This window comes from Propithecus coquereli, unplaced genomic scaffold (assembly GCF_000956105.1).
Source record: "Propithecus coquereli isolate 6110/MARCELLA unplaced genomic scaffold, Pcoq_1.0 Scaffold214, whole genome shotgun sequence".
Classification (NCBI taxonomy): domain Eukaryota; kingdom Metazoa; phylum Chordata; class Mammalia; order Primates; family Indriidae; genus Propithecus; species Propithecus coquereli.
In genome coordinates, this window is record NW_012146523.1 from 249,229 (window position 1) to 259,475 (window position 10,247).

Here is a 10,247-nt window from a genome sequence, read left to right on the forward strand (position 1 = left end):
AAAAAAAAAAAAAAAAAAAACCCACAGCTAACATCATTCTTAATGCTGAAAGGCTGAATGCTTTTCTTCTAAGATCAGGAACCAGGCAAGGATGCCTGCTTTTGCCACTTTTATTCAACCTCATACTGAAGTTTCTATAGCTAGTGCAATTTAAAAAATTGTTTTTAAATTAAAGGCATCTAGATGGGAAAGAAAGAAGTAAAACTGTCTTTGTTTGCAGATAACATGGTCCTGTATGAAAATCCAAAGGAATTTTAATTCCTTGCAAAGAGGTGCAGTGTGGTTAAAAAAGAAAAGAAAAGGAATTTTACTAGAACTAATAAAGACTTTAGCAAGGGTACAAGATCAATATACAAAAATTAGCATTGGTGATATAGTGGTGAGCATAGCTGCCTTCCAAAAATTAACTGCATTTCTATATGACAATGAACAATCAGAAATTAAAATTAAGAAAACAAATCCTACACAATCATGGAGAAGAAAACAAAATACAGAAGAAATGTAAGACTTATACGCAGAAAACTGCAAAACATCATTGAAAAAAATTAAAGAAGACCTAAATGCAAAGACATTTCATATTTATGAATTTGAAGATTCAAAATTGTCAAGATGGCTATTCTCCTCATATCAGTCTATAAATTCAGTGCAATACCTATCAAAATTCTACTGAAGATGCTGGAAAAGTCTCTCTCTTAAAATATTAATAGTTAGTTTGCCCCCTAACTACTTTGGGGCCTATGGGCAAGGGTATAAGTGGAAGTCCCAGCCATAGCCTACTCTCTTCTCTTCCACCCTCTGACTCTGTCTTACACCAGGAGGGGCCTCATCTGCTGGTATGTGCATACACATGCACATGTTTCTGTGTGTGTGTGTGTGTGTGTGTGTGTGTGTGTGTGTGTGCGTGTACATCCTGACCCATAAGCACACGTTCCAACCCTTTTTCCTGTGGCCTCATCACAAACAGCTTCCACTTGGGCACCTCTTTAACCTAGGGCTGTGAATACTAATAAAAATCCAAGCAGTTACTAGGAAAAACTCTCTTGGAGCCATTTGGAAAAGAGAATCCCACAGCCCTGTTTACCTGGGGCATTCTCTAGAAGCAGAGGCATGGGCTCCAGATGGGCACAGCCACTTGGCCCCAGTGACTCCTCAGAGTAGAGCCAAAGAGGTGTCCTCTAAGCAATATTTATCAAACTTTAAAATGCAAAGGAATCACTGGGGATCTTGTTAAACTGTAGGTCAGTAGGTCTGAGATAAGGCCTGATAGTCTGCATTTCTAACAAGCTTCCAGGTGGTAATCTGCTACTGGCATGTGGACCACACTTTGAGTAGCAAAACTGTAAAGCCCAAGACACAGAAAAGGGGCCTCGCTAAGCTGGTTCTTAGGGCAGAACACCCGCTGGGGGATGGGAGTGATACCTATGGGAGTAGAAACTTACTTTGGAGCCCTCAGGACTTCATCATCTAGGACTGAGCACATTGGTGATGGCTGATAAGACCAAAAAACAATGTTTGCAGTATTGGCTCTTGAAGAGCTTATAGTTTAATGGGCAAGCTAGATAAACAAATAATGGCAAGACATTGTATAACAGAGAATAATAGAAATATATGTGAAGCACATAGGTGACACAGCAGAGGTGGTGATTAACCTTTTGTTAGATAAATGTTTCACAAAGAAAGTGAAGTCTGAGCAGAGCATTGAGGGATGAACTGGGTTTCGTAGAAAACAAAAAGAGAGAGTGTTCAAGGCAAAGAGAATAACATATCTTTGGCACATTGTATTGTCCAACAAAGGCTGCAACAGTATCTCTAATCCCATAAAACCTTCTAGAAACTTTTCACTCCCCTATCAAGAGGTGAAGTCCAATTCCCTTTTCCTTGCATCTGGATGGATTTATAGGATTGCTTCCATGAATATAACATGGAGAAGTGACACTATATGACTTATAAAGCTATGTTAGAAAAGGCTATGTATTTTCTGTCTGGTTTTCTTTGGATACTTGCTTTTGGAACCCAACCACCATGCTGTGAGGAAGCCAAGCAGCCCACGGAAAGTCCTGGTGGGGAGGAACTGAGGTCCCCAACCATGACTCCTACTGAGATCCTAGCTGACAGCAATACCAACTTGCCAATTTTGTGAATGAGCTATTCTGAAAGCAGGTCTTCTAGTCTCAAACTACTATCACTGTGTGGAGCAGAGATAAGCCATTTTCCCCAAGCCCTGATTTCAGATTCACTAGCAAAATAAATGATTGCTGTTGTTTAAACTATCAACTGTTGGAGTGGTTTGTTACACAGCAATAGATTCCCAAGAACAATAACCAAAGGTAAAGAGGTGCAAAGCAGCCTGGTGTTTGGAGACGTGACACAAATAAGGTCATGTTTATGTATAACTCAGCTGTTAGAAATAAAAACACAATATATGGGACATGTTGAGAATGTTAAATTTGTGATGTGGAGGGAAAAAAGTTTAGTAGACAAACCATTAGTAGTGTAAATGTAATGAAGTTGTACTGTGTAGTCAACCATGCTTGGATTAATTATTATTCAGGACTCTGTCAGAAAATGTTCTAGACATAAATGTAAAGGTATTTATATAGAAAAGTTCTCTTGCTATAAAAAAGTAAATTATTATTGAAAAGAAAATATAATAATCTGTTCTTGTAGTATGCTATACAGGAAGCCCAAGTAGACAATTTCCAAAAGAAATCAATTTATTGTTTTTAATACCAAAGTAGAAACAAGATATAATTTCAGAAATCAACAAAAACCTATCTGAATTCTTCTATGGGAGATAAGCCCACATATTCTTGGGATAAAAATACATAATTCTGACTTGTCATCAATACCCTTGTTTTCCCCACTAAACACACATTTCTAAGAGAACTCCTGGTTCCTGAAAGGAGTTCCTGAAAGAAGTAAAATTTATGACTATTCTTTAAAGCTGACAATCTGATTTTCTACTGGCCTCAGGAGTGGTGACTGCATGCAAATTTGAGAGATAAAGATTTAGAACATAGTGAATGTATACACCAAGATTCTTTCCTGGGCTTGTGGGTCTCTTGAATTTTTTCTTTTTTCATTCTTTTGACACTAATCTAATGTGCAGTTGAAAAACAATATCCCTGTGCAGCATGGGAATTTATATCACATTTAGCGTCTGGGAGTGGAAGATTCCTGGGATGGAGATAGCAGGCGACAAATAGCTTCCTTGTGTCCTTGGCTGATCTGACTCCTCCTGGAATGTTGTATTCAGCTTCTGACACCAAATTTTAAGAGAAACATAGAGAAATTAGAGTGCATTTGGAAGAAAGTGACTTAAATGGTGAGGACATAGGGGACAAATGAAGAAAAGGGAAATGTTTACTTCATGCCCTCAAGGAGCATGTTTGCCATTTTTAAATGAGAAAAGAGCTTTCCTGCAGAGGGCTGTTAGCGCCCTTCTGTTAGCATCAAGCATATCAAGAAGAGCACTGGGAGGCAATTTGGGGGTGAAGAAAGTCAAAGCTATGCAAAGATGGAATGGACTCTTACGGTAGATAGGCAATTCCATCACTGGAGACATTCAAGCAAAGTGTTTGGAAGGAATTCTAAATCCAATGATGGTTGAATTTGACATTCTGCAAGGTCGTTTCCACTATTGTCAGAGCTTTGACCTCCTTCAGAGGCCCCCATATTATCACCTCTGGGAGTCACCAGGTGTGCTCTCATGTGTGCTCATAGTACAGCCCATTTCCTTCTTTCCACTTCTGGCTCCCATAAATGACGAATGACCAAGTGATGACATTTCCTGAAACCTCCAAAGCATATGAATTTGCTCTCCACGACTGGCTAAAGAGCCTATCTCATCCCCCACTGATAAGTCCCAAATAGCTATGCCCCAATGTTTCCCTGTGCAAAAGCTGCACCACTGGGCCAAGCCACTGATAGTGCTGCGGTCACTTCCCTACTCTGTCAATTCCCTCAACATGGCAATGCCTGACTTTTTCCCTTTTTTGTGACAACACTGTGCAATTGTTGTCAAAAAGATTTTCTGGGCAAATAGCTATTAGTTCTTAGTCATAGACTTTTTCCCCTTGGTCTATAAAAGTCTACAGGGGTTGAGTTGGAAAAATCAGGAAGCAACAGATTTTACGTCTTGCTTAAAATTGCCTTTATCCAGAGCAATGTAATCATGATCCTTAAGCAGATCTTCTATGTATCCAGTCTCTTTCTCCTTAGGGTCAGTTCTTCTCAGGACACTCCTTGCTTCTTCATTTACATATCCCACTCCTCACCAAGGGCTTGCACTACCACCCTCAGTACATACTTGATGCTCTGAATCGTAGGTTGAGACAGATTAGACTTAAGCTGTGGCCCTTCTTTCTTCTCTTTCTTCTATCTTTCCCCCTTCCCCACCACTCTATTTGAGTCTGTGATTGAGAGGAGAGAGCAAAGAAAGAGGAAAATAAAAATAACATGAAAAAATGATTCATGGAAGGGGAAGCTAAAAGAACTATATGGCATAGATGGCTTAATTAAATTTTTAAGTGGATTAAAAAGATAATTCAGTCTGATGTTTATGTTGCTAAATAGTATAACTGAAAGAAATACTCCTGGAATTTAGCAAGTATTTAGCAGGAATGACAATGTGATTGGTCATTTGTCATAAGATTTCACTGATGAAAATCTAATCCATAAATCAGGAAAAAGAATCCAAGAGTTTGCTGATAGTATTTGCAAAATAAATTTTCATACTCATTCAATGCTAATTATGATTTCTGAGAGTCAAATTAATGAATGGTATATATACTGTATAAAGATATTTACACATACACTATATGGATCAACTGATACTCTCTAACTCCTAAGTTAAAAGCAGTTTGTTGCCATGTTCTTGGCAAAGTTATGTTGAGATTAAATGCAGGGGAGAGTATATGTCTGCCCTCTACTCTGAACAAGTAGAGAGATAAACTGTATTTAGCTCTTCCATCTGAATCTTCCTTAGAGTGCATAACTCCTTAGGGATGTAGTTTTGGATCCAGCTAGGAGGAAAAAGCAGTCCACTGTTTGAATTCCTAAGTATTCTTCAGAGCATACTGCAGTGGGATGCTTTCTCTTAACCTGTAAGAGACAGAGAAATGGTAGGAATTAGTAAGAAAGCTAAATATTCTGTACACTCTAAGCCTGTAAAGAAGAATTCAGGCATTCGTTTTGACTCTCCGAGGCCAGTCTGATGGAAGTTGAGCATGGTACAGGATTGAATATATCAACTATTGAGTAAATGGAAGAATTAGGAGCAGGATATCTATGATCAGAAGCTCAAAGCTGAGAAAGTAGGTTAGAGTAGTGATGGCAAGCAACAGCACGAATGAAGGAGGTCATCCAAGGCAGAGAAGTGTCAAATTATGTTTGTGAATGTGCAGTTCTGATGACAAAGGAACAAGGGGAGTGCACAACCATGGAAATGCATGGTTTGGATCACTCTTCAAGAAAAAGTTACCTATCATCTGTGAGGTGTGCAGTTATCTGCTGCCGCCTACCAGCTCTAAGTGCCTTCAGGACCCATTTTAGCTTTTGAACTAAGGACATGCTCTCCCCAGGCAGTCTCAGTAAACGACCAAACATGATGGGAGCACTAGAATCTGGCAATTTCTGCCTAGTGTTTGTGAATGATCTTTGCACTGGAGCTTTTTGTTGGGCTGGACAAGACTTCCTCAGGGCTGCACTTCAGTGTGAGGCTCAGATCAAAATCCTTAAACAGAAAATGAGAAAATTTAATAGTGAATGTTCATGTTGATACGTACTGAATCACAGAAGAATTTCAAAAAGAGCAGTGCCAGGGAAAAAATGAATGGGAGCATATTCTCTGACAAGAGCCATGTCCTAAAAGAAAAAAAATAAGCAGCTATTAATCATGATGCAAGACTTCAAAATATAGGTAACAATCATGAAAGCTGGCCAGCTCTTATGGACTATCTCTGTGCAATTGCCTATATTCTATCCCTGTAATCCACTTCTTCATATGACAAATTTTCTTTCTAGTTTTTTTCTTTTCTAAATTTTTTATACTGTTTTAAATTGTCCACATTAGTTTTTATAATTTGCTATGACATGTATGTCATCTTTACATCATTTTCAGTACTGGAGGTAAAAATTGTGTAGAAAGTTTTAGAGAGTTCAAATGTGTTTTATTCATTTTTTGCAAATTTGACTCCATGAAAATGCATTATCACAATGTTGACTTTGTGCATAAGCATTGTGCATGTACACAAAAACATTGAAACTTTCTCAGTAATGAAGAGATGTCCTTTTTATTCATCTACATTGGTGAAAGATAAAATTTCTCCAGACCTTGGCTCTTGGGGCTACTGCATATGCTGTGGTGACCCATTGCAGTTTTTGATTGATCTCCTCGAAAGACTTAGGTTGTTTGTCATGGTATTCCAGATGACCGCAGTTGTAAAGCTGGGCGCACACAATTACCAATCATAGTGATATATGTTTATACATTTCCTTTTTTGACCTATTTCTTTTTGAATGTGGTTCATCCGCTCATAACTGTTATAGCCATGTGACTGACTGTCATTAGTATTCCTGAATACTTATGTTTGCAAAAATATATTTTTATTTTTGCCTATTTTGTTGTGTAAAGTGGCCTATGAAGTGTTCTGTCATGTCTTTATATGTTTCTCAAATTTAAAAATGTAAATAAATATCTTTAAAATTATTTTTTCCATAATTATATTTTAGGGATTTTTGATCTTTCCAGAGTGTGATTTTTAGGATTTTAGACTTTAGGAATTTTGATCTTTTGGGATTTCAACATTAGGGATTATGTCAGTCAGGATTGTGTCTCTCAGGATTATGATCACCTCCCCCAGTGTCTGATCATACAACTTGAATAGGGCCAGGCTAGTAAGATGAATCACCAAATGGGGGCCATGACATTTGGCTTCTCTGATGGTACTACTTTTTCATTTGACCTTGGTTTGCATATTAATCCCAGAGAGCCTAAACAAATGGTTTACCTGTGGGGTTCTCATAGCAATCCCTTGACAATGGAAAAATATAACAGACTAGACAGAAACAAAAGAGCATAAGAGTTTTTATTTTTCTTCTTTCATAAAAGTTGTGCCCTCCCCTGAATATGTAAATATACTAAAAATCATTGAATTATATAAGTTCAATTGGTGAACTGCATGGTCTGTGAATTACACCTCAACAAAGCTATTGTTAAAAAATGTTTCACTTCCAAGTATAGAAGGTAATATTAAAAGTAGAGGAAAATTAAAATAAGGTAAAGACAGCTAACAACAACAACAAAAATCTTTTCTCATTTGGCCATAAGGAGATCCCACATTTTTCTTTATGGAATCTGCAGAGACAGCCAGAGTGTTCACGAAGTACTGAAAAATATTCATTAGTGTACCTTCTGAATTCATAGGAAATAGTAAAGAGTTTATGTATTCCTTGAAATTGTCATTGATATGAATGACATGGAGCAATGACACTCATCTTTAGAGTTCCATAATTTGGGGACATGGCAGCTGAAAAAGCAGGTGTATTCATTCATCCTCCAACCCTTATGGGTGCCTTCTCTTTACACTAATGTGTAGGCATGGAGACAAGTAAGGCCTTGTCTCTGCCCTTGAGGAGCCCACAGCAAAGTAGGGAAAATAGACTTTTAAATAGTGTAAGATGCAGGGAGACATGCTGCTGTGACAGACCTAGGTGACTATTTGCAAGAGAAAGTGGCAAACTCAAGTGAGATAATTACACCCAGACTTGAGGGTGACATGATCTCCCACTTATCTAAGCACCAGGAAGCCTAGTAGCTCACACTTCTATTGTACTTACTTTGCTTCAAGCTGTATTCAAGTTGCTTACATATATTAAATCATTTAATCTTCCCTCTTACATTATGTAAGAATTATCTATTAAAATAAGTCCCATTTGTAGGGGAGAAATCTGAGGCAGTAATAAATTAAGTCACTTGCTCATGATCCCATAACAAGGCAGAGGTAGAGCCAGGATCATGAATCCAGACAGCTCAGTTCCAAAGCATCTCTGTACTGCCCAAGAAAGGCACGAGCCAGGGCAAGTCTTTGTTTTTTCTGTCTGTCTGTTTCTTTCTGAGGTTTCTCTAAGTTAAAAATATTTTTATTTATTGTACTAATAATATTATAATAAGTATAACAAAGAAAATCTCAACTACAATCTCATTGCTCAGCAAATCTCTGATTCTTATATGTCATTATTCTTTCCTTTCTGTTCCGATCGTCTTCTCCGGAGCAGATTCTTCCTTTCTTACTCCTGTGGTGTCTAAAGACGGCCTCTCTGAACCATTTTTTTTTTTTTCCATTCCTTGCCCATACTCTTTCTTGAGACCCTTTACCTATATCTTAGCACCTACTTAAGCCTCTCTGTTTGTGTTTCTGGGAAGTTGGATGTTAACAGCCCATTTCAGGAGTGAGTGGGACTCCTAGCCCTGCAGGAACTACCACAGTGGCAGCAGCCTCTACAATGATACGTGGAGGACTTGGGGAACTTCATCATTAGAGAGCAGAGAGCATGATGTATTAATCGTCTATTGCTATATAACAAATTACTCTCAAAACTTAGTGGCTAAAAACAACAAACATTATCTCAAGGTTCAAGAATGGCTTAGCTGGAGTTTCTGGTTCAAGGTCTTTTAAGAGGTTGCAGATAAGCTGTTATCAGGGCTGAAGGCTTGGCTGAAAGATTTGTTTCTCACATGGATGTTAACAGGAGACCTTGTTTTCTAGCCACAAGGGTCTCTCTATAGGGCTGCTCACAATATGGCAGCTAGCTTCTCCCAGAGCGAGTGATGAGAGGGGGAGAGAGAGAGAGAGAGAGAGAGAGAGAGAGAGAGAGAGAGAGAGAGAGAGAGAGAGAGGGCGCGAGTGAGCATGTGCAGGTGATCCTGTGACTGCATACCTGCGGTATGCAGATTGTGTACCTACAACCAAGATGGAAGCCCTAATGTCTTTTATAAACTAATCTAGGAAGTGACATACCATCAGCTCTCAGCATCATACCAACTCTGGCATGATGTGGGAGGGGATTACACAAGGGTGTGAGTATCAGGAGCAGGGATAATTAAGGCCGTCTTAGAGACTGACTACCACACTTGGGCAGGGGCTAGAAGCCAGAGGAGTAGCCACACCTCTGTGTTCCCATCTTAATTATATGAATGGTGCCCCTGACATTTTGCAGTGTACAACATGTACAATCTTACATAGTGGTCCAGGTAGCAATTCCCCACTAAGTGAGAAAGTCAGGAGAATTTGTCCTCAGTACTCTTTCCATTCCCTGTTAGAAATTCATTCATTCCTTTATTCATTTATTCCTTTATGCAACAAACATTTGTTAAGCACCTGGTCTGTACCTTTGTGTCAGTACTGTATTAGGCAATGGGGTTTCAGCTCTAATGGAACTTCAATTTTCCCACATCAGTGTTGCTCTTCTTAAGTATCCAAAACATTCAGGGACTACAGGGTGCTTATAGCCTCTCACAAGCCAAACTGTAAGCAAAAGATCATTGTTTTTTATCCCATTCTCTCAGGGTCCTAATCTTTGGTAATCCTGAGCTAATATGGTACTTATTTCAGGGGGTATAATCCAAATATTTAATAACCCCTGATCATTGGTGTCTAATAAGAATAGAAGCTGCCTAAACAAGCATCAGGACTCTACCAGTGTAATGCTTTCTGCTGAAATCCAGCCCAGTTGCCCCCACTCCAGAGGTCTTTTCTATTACCTGTCCAGTCAAACTGGAAAACTGATTTTGACTCTACCAACTCACAAAGTTGGCAGTAACAAAGTTATAAGAAGGACCCTTTTAAAACATTCCCATTTGCCAATTCTAGGGGGAAAAATGTAGGTTCTATATTAATGCCCAGAAATAAGAAATGAAGGAAAGGAGAGAGTGAGTTCATGATGACAGATTAATGGACCAGAGTAGGAAATATAAGGAAGGTGAGCTATTTGTCTTAGAGACCAAGTTTGTGTCTCAGGGGAGAGAAACTGAGAAAAATCAAATAAAAATCTGTTTGTAACACTGAACTCATGATAAAGTATCCTGAATGAAGTTCAGACTCCAGAGCCAAACTGCTGATTTCAAATCCCAGCTGTCTTCCTCACTAGGTGTGTGACTTTGGGTAAGTGACTTAATCCCTCTGCACCTCACTCAGTGTTCTCATCTTTACAGTGGGGTTGATTGGATGAAACCAACCTATGTGGTG